General features: G+C 26.5%; 1 long non-coding RNA gene across 1 annotated transcript in view; it reads right to left on the reverse strand.

Annotated features, from left to right (window-relative positions):
- The window catches only part of LOC124418654, a 32,289-nt gene extending 24,248 nt beyond the window's left edge, over window positions 1-8,041 (reverse strand). The window contains exon 1 of the long non-coding RNA XR_006940127.1: window positions 7,915-8,041. This is a non-coding gene — a long non-coding RNA (uncharacterized LOC124418654). The remainder of the gene's footprint in view (window positions 1-7,914) is intronic.
- Window positions 8,042-9,387: the final 1,346 nt, after the last annotated feature.

Raw genomic sequence — 9,387 nt, forward strand, 5'->3', positions numbered from 1 at the left:
TATCCTAAACACCCTAACAGTGCTCTGTTAGCATTTAAACATAATTCTGTTAATGTTGATGGTTTTTGTCTCGGATAATAAATTTCGAAATTTAACTTCACACCCATACAAAATTACAAATGAAAATACTTTCATGCCCTTTAAATACAATTGATGAGTATTGTAAACCAGAAAAAGCATTTGTAAATGAGTTTGTTAAAAGGTTACACGGGGGTTTACATGAGTTTTACACACATACACTGAAAATTTTATACGATTACAACAATAACACTATGAGCACTACAGCAACTACGTGTTAAATGTTAACATAAAAGTATTTAACATAAATAGTATGTGTAAATAAACAGTGGAGAGCAAAAAGAAATGGACACAAAAGCAAAAGAGAGTATGTATTTTTAATTTGATTTCTATAAGTTAAAATTAATTTTTATTATTATTAGTATTATTGCTTCAAAATCGAGTTTAATATTGAAGAAGGAAAACAATCGTTTTTAATCTAAACAATTGTTTGCTTCATTTCCTGTAAATTTTAAAAATGTTATATAGGGCGACCAGGACCTCGTTGGTACAAAGTATTGCTATGGTATTTTTGTTATTTGCAAAATGTTAAAATCTGACAACCAAAAATCTGTAAAACCAAAACCTGAAACTGCTAAATTATAAATCATGTTCTGTTTTCGAGTTTAAAGACTGATCAGCCAATCAATATGTGTAATTGAACAAAATATTAAATATAATTTAACTTTATTTCAATAAATAACTTGATTTTTATCTATTGATGTCATCGACTCTACAAACATTTTTTGAACTTAACTGTTTATTTTTCCACAATTTATAAATATGTAGATTTATCAATCTATCTACAATCTTTGTATATAAATAAGTATGTGTATTAGTTAGAAATTATCTTAGTGTTTGTTTTTTTTTTTTCTCTTTTTTTCTCTGTATTAGTATAGTTGCAACTTAAAATGTTATAATATTGAGGTCATAAAAAATGATGTCGCTTCTCTACTTAAACCCAGTGTGCAAACACAAATACACTATATTTAAACAATTACACATATACATATGCATGTACTATATTCACATTTATAGATCTTCAACTAACTAGATAAATTCCAAAATTTTACATATGTAACCAACTTAAGTGGGTTATATAAGAACAGGCAATTTAAGAAGATTACAAAAGTTTATACATTTTAGAAAATAAAATAAAATTTAAAATATTTTATTAATAAAAATAGCATAGAGATTTTTTATTTTACATAAAAAGGCTTAAGTTTTTATATTACTAAACATAAACTAATTCTTTTATGTCTCACATTTCAATTTAGCTGGTCACATTTGTTCATTATCGCAATAACACACTTCCACACACATACATACATATATTAACTAAAGTCTATAAACTAAATTGTATATCTATCTTAAACCCTGCATATATGAGCTCTTGTTACTTTATCTCAAAATATTCTATGCCAACATCTAAATTTCCTACTCTAAAGGGTGAATGAAAGATAGAAAAAAAGTCATAAAAACAGTAGAAATCTACAAAAAACAACTACATACTTATATTTACCCTCAAACACTTGAAGGTATTAGTAAAAACACACACACACACACATACATGTGTGTTGTATGAGGTTAGTAATGAAAAGGCTTCAAGTGAAAGGCATCAACAACCAAAAGATGTGTGTTAAGAGAAAGAGAGAGAGAGAAAAAGAAAGAAAATCTAAAACAAAAATTAAAGAAAATAAGTTCAAAGTCGCATAATGATTACTATTCAAGTCGCACCTTGGCTTAACTTACAATTTTCTTCTTGATTCTTACGACTATTTTCCTACAACTTGTACTATTATAGAATTATATTTTTTTGTAGAAGCGGTATTTTTTCCTACTCTTTTTGCTACTTGAAGTTTTTAACATTTAAGAGTCTAAAGACAAGAGTTCTTTATGTCACATATGTGTATGTAGGTAGTTGTGTATATGTGTAAGTGTATGGTAAAGTTGTGGTAGTGATGTGTTACATAGTATACGACTTTTATTCATGTTTTAGTTAGTTTAGTTTCTTGTTTTTTGCTTTAGCTTTTCCTTTAGTTTCATTTCAATAAAACACTTTTATTTGTAAAAAGCTAAAGGTTTTTATGGCACAGTAGGCGTTCTTTCATTCTATTTATTTTTTTTTTTTTTGTTTTTCGTTTCTTTCTTACGTTTCCTTTCGTTTTTTTTTTTGTTTGTTTGTTTTTGGCCTGCTGTTCGTTCGAAATTTTAAGTTATTGCAGCATAAAATCAAAAGTTTTTACCTTCAAAAGAACGTACACTAACGATAGCAGCAAGAAGTTCATACACTGTCATGTGTAACTAAACTACAAACATGGATAATTTTCAATGCAGCCGCATCAAAAAGCACACACTTACTCACACACATGCCAAGAAATATCTAAACTCTGTAAGAGTTTATTTATTTAGCTTTAAGATAGTTGTAAAATTTCCACAAAAAAGAGGATAAATCTATGTTGTTGCTAACAATTTAGATTTTAAATTATTTATGCATAAAATTGTGGAATAAGTTTGTCAAGAGTAGTTTTATAATTTTTACAAATTACAAAATATGTTTGCAGTAATTTTTAATTAAAATACTAACATGAGAGAATTTTTTTATTAGTGGTGTTATTTTTGTTATTACTTATTTAAAATTATTTTTTTTATTATTATTTTGAAAAATTATTTCCTAACACGAGTATAAAGACTACTCCCCCAAGAATAAGTACCAAATATATGGAAAAAACATACTCCACGTAATGCATCTATGCATTACATCAAAGTAATACCAAAACTACTACGTCCTATTATTAAGTTACATGATTAGCAACAGATCATGTAATTTTCTAAAAATAAACACGATTAATGCCTGCATTAGGGGAGTAGTTTACTTTAATGCATAATGCACTCTATTAATTATTGCAGATTACTCTATTTTATATTTCTCAAGGAAAAACAGTTTTTTAAGTTTTTTTTCTAATTTGTTCTTAAATTTTTCAAAACAGAAAACTTAATTTCAAAAACAATTAAAACAAATCACACACATATTCTAAACACAAAATTCCTACAAACAGGCACAATCTGTACGATAATGAATTTTTGAAGAAATTTTCAAGATTTCCTCAGATTTGTATACATATTTTCGTTATTCAGTTCTTTTTGGGTGTATACGGGAGACAACTCTTTTTTTTGTGCCATTTTAGCACATTACAAAATTTTTTCTATTTATTGACCTATTAAATTACGGACTTACTCTGTAATACTTATTGAAACATAATATTTACTATTTATAAATTGGATAAATTTTTTGGGTAATTTTTTCTGGAACAAATTAATATTTGCTAAACTTCTCGAAAAAATCTATTCCTAGGTAAAAAGGATAAATTTTTTTTCACTATTTCTTGGAATGACATTGTTAATTTGAATGAATTTAAATTTCCCTTTGTTTCTCCATTTGGTACTTCTTCATATATTCAATTTAAAAACCATTTTATTTCAAAATTGTCAATATCGTTGTAGTTGCCTATAATTTAAAAATACTTTTATACGTCAGTTATGTTTCCTCTTTTTTTGCAAAAGAGTACAAAAAAAATTCCAAAAAGTACCAAATTTGTGTTATTAATGTAATTTAATTTCTTTCCTCACAGCTTTAATGACTGGTGACCCTGAAGCTAATTTAAGAATTTAACATTTTGTTAAAGAAAATTAAGTTTTAATACAAAAAGGTAATAACTATTAAGATATTTCACACCAAATTTGAAATTTTCAGAACTAAAAAAATTTTTCTTAAGCTACATTCATATATATCAAATATTTTACAAAAATCACGTGACCCCTAAAAATTGAAATTAACCTTTAATATTTATTTATTTGACGATAACAGTTTAAACCCGTCTTTATTATATAGAATTAGAAATAAATTTACAAAAAAATTACGTCTTTTAAGTCAAATATTTGATAGGTATGACCGTACCTTTAGATTGTAAAAATTATTTACATATTATAAAACACAAAACTGTAAAAATTTTTTATGACAAAATCTGCTTTACCTTCAATATTTTACAAATACATAAAAATAACCTAATAGATAAAAAAATGTACATCTAAAAATAAATTTTACAATTTAAGGTAAAATAGGTATTTTTTTGTAGACCAACAAAAATAAATCAATTTGGCACTTAAAAGTTGTCTTTTCTTTGTAAAGAAAAACATGTAAAAAAGCAACATACTCCGATTTCAAGGTACATAAAAGTTGGTTGTTTTTTTCTTAGTTTTTTTCTCGTGTTTTTAACAGTCCATATGAGTGTTTTATTTCAGTTTTTTGTTTGTGTTATTCTTATTGAAAATCAATCAATACATTCCCCTTTTTTAAGTGTCCTTCTTCCGGGTTTTATTTTATACTTTTTTTATTTGCTTTTTTTTATCTGCTAACTCAGTATTTTCTTACAAGACATTTTTTTACGATTTTCAAGAGTGCTGTTATCTTTTGTTAAACGAAAAAAATAAAGAAAATCAAACCAGAAATCGAAAAAATTGTTAAAGGAATCAAGTTTAGTATGTAATACCAAAGCTTCAAATCAATTTTATGTTTTATACATGCAACGAGTGTAACCACAACAATGGCATATTTAACTGCTTAAAAAATATATGCATGAAAAAATTATGGTTATAACAAAATTCTGGTAACAACAAAAGCTCAAAAAAATGGTAAGAAATATGTTTCTATATATGAATTTCCATGTATCTTTCAATTTTGTTTTTTTTTACCCATATTTGAAGTCTTTGATGTTTAAACTGTGATATGGTTACCAATATTAAGGACTACAGTATTACACTCTTTGCTGTATAGTTTTCTTTTTTTTTTCTTCTTTGCTTTTATTTTAGATACTTTGATATTTACACACTAGCAGGAGGTGTATAAAGTATAAGAAGTATTGATGAAGCCTGACTGGCTGATTGGCTGACAGGATGGTTTGCCTGACTGCAGGAGAGCTGATAGCAAGCTGTTAACGTTGTCGCTCAACCAGTAAATGTATGAAGTGCTGCCCGGAATTATTAACCATAAATGTTACCACTATATTCACATATAGTTACAGGGTTTGTATTTTAAAATGTAGGTATTCATACGCACACAAATATGAAATAGAATCCTGCAATTCGGAATGTTTGTCTCGTATTAGAGGTTTAAGAAATATATAATTTCTAAACGAAAGTCTTATAGAGTTTAGGTTATGAATTTGATCCGCGTCAGTTTATTCGGGATCGTTAGAGCAAGTTATTTTCTCTACAGTAACATAAAAATATAATAATTCTAGTTAACCATGTATTAATACACTTCAAAAAAACCGGGTACATTGTAATCATTGTAAAACTGCTAGGTTTGAAAAAGTGTATCTGTTGAAGTATACTTTTACGTGCCAATTTATATCCGTCCGCTCGTTTTTCCACATATATTTTTTTAAATATTAAAGAACGTATAAATAAAGTATTGTAAGGTAGTAAAATACATGATTACTTTTTTTCTTCATTTTTCAACATATAATGTTTCTCTACTTACAAAAAAATTTTAAGAAGTCAAAAAAGAAATATAACAATGTAAGTGCAACATTTATGATGTGTTATGACAAGCATCATTATACACACACGCAGACTAAAGCTATTTTTCAAAAATTAAAGTTAAAAACCAATTTTTTAAAAAGCTAGTGATTTTATTTTTCTACTTTAAAAGGAAAGCAAATAAGTACCCACAAGTAACAGTATCATTTACTAACCATTAAGAACAAAAAAATCGATTTCTGGCTGTGAATTTTTTTCTTTCATATTTATTTTTGTGAAAAAAATGCTTAAGTACGAATCACAAGTCTGAGCACGTGTAAATGACAGTGCGCTCATATCACTGGCAGTCAACAAACCAACCATATGATAAGAAATAATAACACAAGGAAGAAAAAAAATTAAAAAGAAACAAAAGTATATACAAGAGGAAAAGAATGGTAATGAAAAAGACTTTTAAGTTTAATTAAGTCTTTTAATCTTAAGTTGTTTTTTTTTCTTTGGTAAGCAAACAAATAATCTTATTTTTACTGTACAGGAAAAATATTCACCTTCAAAGTAGGCTACAATTTGTGAGGTTGCTTACTATAACTTTGGTAAGAGGGATTAGTATAGATCAGTGGTAGTTAAAATGAGAAAGATTAATATAAGTTTAAAATTTCAGTCAAACAAATAATTTTATTTTTGCTATACACAAAAGTAATCTCCTAAAATTAGGTTGCAGTTATTGAAGTTAGGTGAGAAAGATAAGCAGAGACTCATAGTTCAAAGGAGAAAACATTAAATGGTACAGGAAGGAAATCTCCTAAAATTAGGCTGCAGTTATTGAAGTTAGGTGAGAAAGATAAGCAGAGACTCTTAAGTTCAAAGCAGAAAACATTAAATGGTACAGAAAGTTAATCTTTTCAAATAAGGCTGTAGTTATTGAAGTAAAAAGAAACTTTAAATGGTGCTGAAATTAAATCAGCAAATCTATTTCTATTTATTCGATCACTGTAGTTGTGTTCGGTTTATTATTATAATTATTATTATTTTTTTTTTCAATTTATTATGTTAATGTTAATGTGTTAGTGGACATAATTTTGTAGAAAGATTTTTTTATGTTAAATTGTTTAACATTTTTAAATTACTATCATGCTATGTTCTTGGAACTTGTTAAATAATATAATTTGTTTACTTTCTAAGCTCGTAGGTGGCCATTTTTTCAATAACAAATAATTATGTCAAATAAAATACATATTTTTTGTCCAAAAATTTTCAGATTGTGAACTATATTCTCACTTATGAGTTGTCAATATCTGATTTTGATTGTTATTATTGTCTTTTTTAAAATTTGACCTTTTTTATTAACATGTGCATTTTCATTTAGAATCTATGACACTTAATGGTTTTGAGGTGGGTTTGATTTAAACTGGCAACATATGGTGTCTATATAAGAGGTTTGGTTAAAATTAAATTTAATTTTAACTAAAATAAATTTGGGTTTTAAAGATATTTTTATGTTTAACTTAAATCGAATATTAACTAAGGTGAATTATTGAACTGGAATGTAAATCATATTCTTATCAAATTTACCTAACAGTAGGACGACAACTATACATCCCTTTCTAGTGAAGCCTACAAGAATCTTGAGTGAGAATCGAACCAACTACCCCACACCAATAGACGACCACATTACTTCCTAGCCTAGAGTGTCACCCACAGATTTTAAATTTGCTTTTAGTATTTGTTTTATAAAAATGTTAAGTCAAAATCTGTACAGTCTAAACAAGATCTCTCTATTAAGCTCATCAGCTATTCCTAACTACATTAAAGACATCCCCACATACTTCCTGTTGAACGGTTTTTTTTTTGTTTTCAACTTTTTTTAAATCAAGTAAATGACACACGTTGCGGCAGAAAAAAAAAAGAATCTTACAAATCGTGTGTAAAATTTTAAATAGAAACAACAAGTGAAGAAAACACACACACATATATACAACAGATATAGAACAGCTCAATATCAGTACAATATTAAAAAAGCATTAGATATTTTTATGTTGCCTTTTGTAATTATTAAGAAAACATGCTAAACACGTCAAATCTTTTAATGAGTCTGTAAATAATGTTCTAAACACATGTAATGTAATTACATTAACAAAAAAGAATTGAAAACATACATAAAAAGTTAAACATTTTTTTTAACAAATCATTTGCTAAGCTCTCATAAATCAATTAAATGTTTTAAAAGAAGAGAAAATAAAATAAATGATTGATTGATTGTTAGCGCATATAAAATAAAAATAAAATATTAAATAATAAAAAAAACTTTAAACTTACCTTTGGAGAATTAAGAAAAATTGTTGAATTTATACCGCTTGAAATAATGGAAATTGTTTTAGTTTTTCCAACCAAATAACAAATTGTTGTAGATTTACTGCAAAGAAACAGAAAAAGAAAACAGGAAATGAAAACAAAAATTAATTTACAAAATATTTTTGTATGCAACTGTTTAAATGAGGGTAATGTCATGATGACTTGGTTATCAATGCATTTGTATAGTGCAAGGAAAACAACATGGAAAATCTTAAATTCAATTGCATTAACAACATGAAGATGGGCATGATGTTGATGATGATGAAATTGCTACTCAATTGAAGATAAAACAAAATCAAGCCAACGAACTTCAAAATGGCAACTCAAAATAAGGAAAAAGAAAAATAACTAAAGAAAAATGCTCAAGGAAAATTAGAAAAAAAGAAAAAAAAAATGTTTGCAATCTGTATAACTAAAACCAAATACACATAAGAGTGCAGAAAAGACAGACTAAAATAGACACAAAGAAGTAAAAGAATAAGAAAAAAAAACAAAAAAATTGAATGACTTGCCAACATGGTGAAGACAGCAATGATGAAGTGCAATAAGAAACCAAACGATCAATATACAGACAGTAATAGTTATGGATAGATATAGCCAACACACATACTAAATACATACGTAGTTATATAAAACTGAAGTACTACTAACACTGGTTTTACAAAATTATATACAGATACAAGTAGTATTTGTATAAACATATGTAAACTCTTAGGTCTATGTTCATATGTTAACTTGCTGTAATTCTGTGTACATATTATTCTGAGTAGATATTAAGTCAAAAATTCACCCTGGCAAAGGATAAATGTGAAGCCCAAGAGATATAGAGAGACAAAAACTGAAAACATGAATTAAGCACTTAATAGCCTTTATAAACTCATACTTACTAGTGTCTTAAAAGCCTCTTATTTTTTTGGAAATTTTTTTTCTTCTGACTAGCTGTCTTTTGGCCAGCCACTGCGTTAATCCTTGTATACATCACTTCCAACCATTTCTTTGTTTTTTTTTTTTTTTTTGTTAGATTTGGTCAATTATTTTTATTGCTTTCTTGGCAGTCTGTATTTTTTTTTTTGGGCTAAAAACACATTATTACGTTTTGTTAATCAATTTTGTTTTAAGGCATTATTTTCACCAAACTTATTTGATATAACAAATATTCTAATTTTTTCAAAATATTAAATTAAAATGACAAAATTTAACAATACAAAAGATTACACGAAAAATCTAAGATTAACAAGATTTATTTCGCTAACAAACATAAGCAGCTTGGAAATAGAATTTAATATAAATAGATTTTAAATGTGTTAAGAAGACATTTTTGTACAAAAACCAAATGCTTTTTAATGTTGTTAAAAATAGAATATATTAAAAAGTTTTAAGCGTATGAGTGTTATTTTCTGCTCTAATGGGAATAATTAAATAATAATCATACGCAGT

The sequence above is a fragment of the Lucilia cuprina genome, chromosome 3, assembly GCF_022045245.1.
Source record: "Lucilia cuprina isolate Lc7/37 chromosome 3, ASM2204524v1, whole genome shotgun sequence".
In the NCBI taxonomy this organism is placed as follows: Eukaryota; Metazoa; Arthropoda; class Insecta; order Diptera; family Calliphoridae; genus Lucilia; species Lucilia cuprina.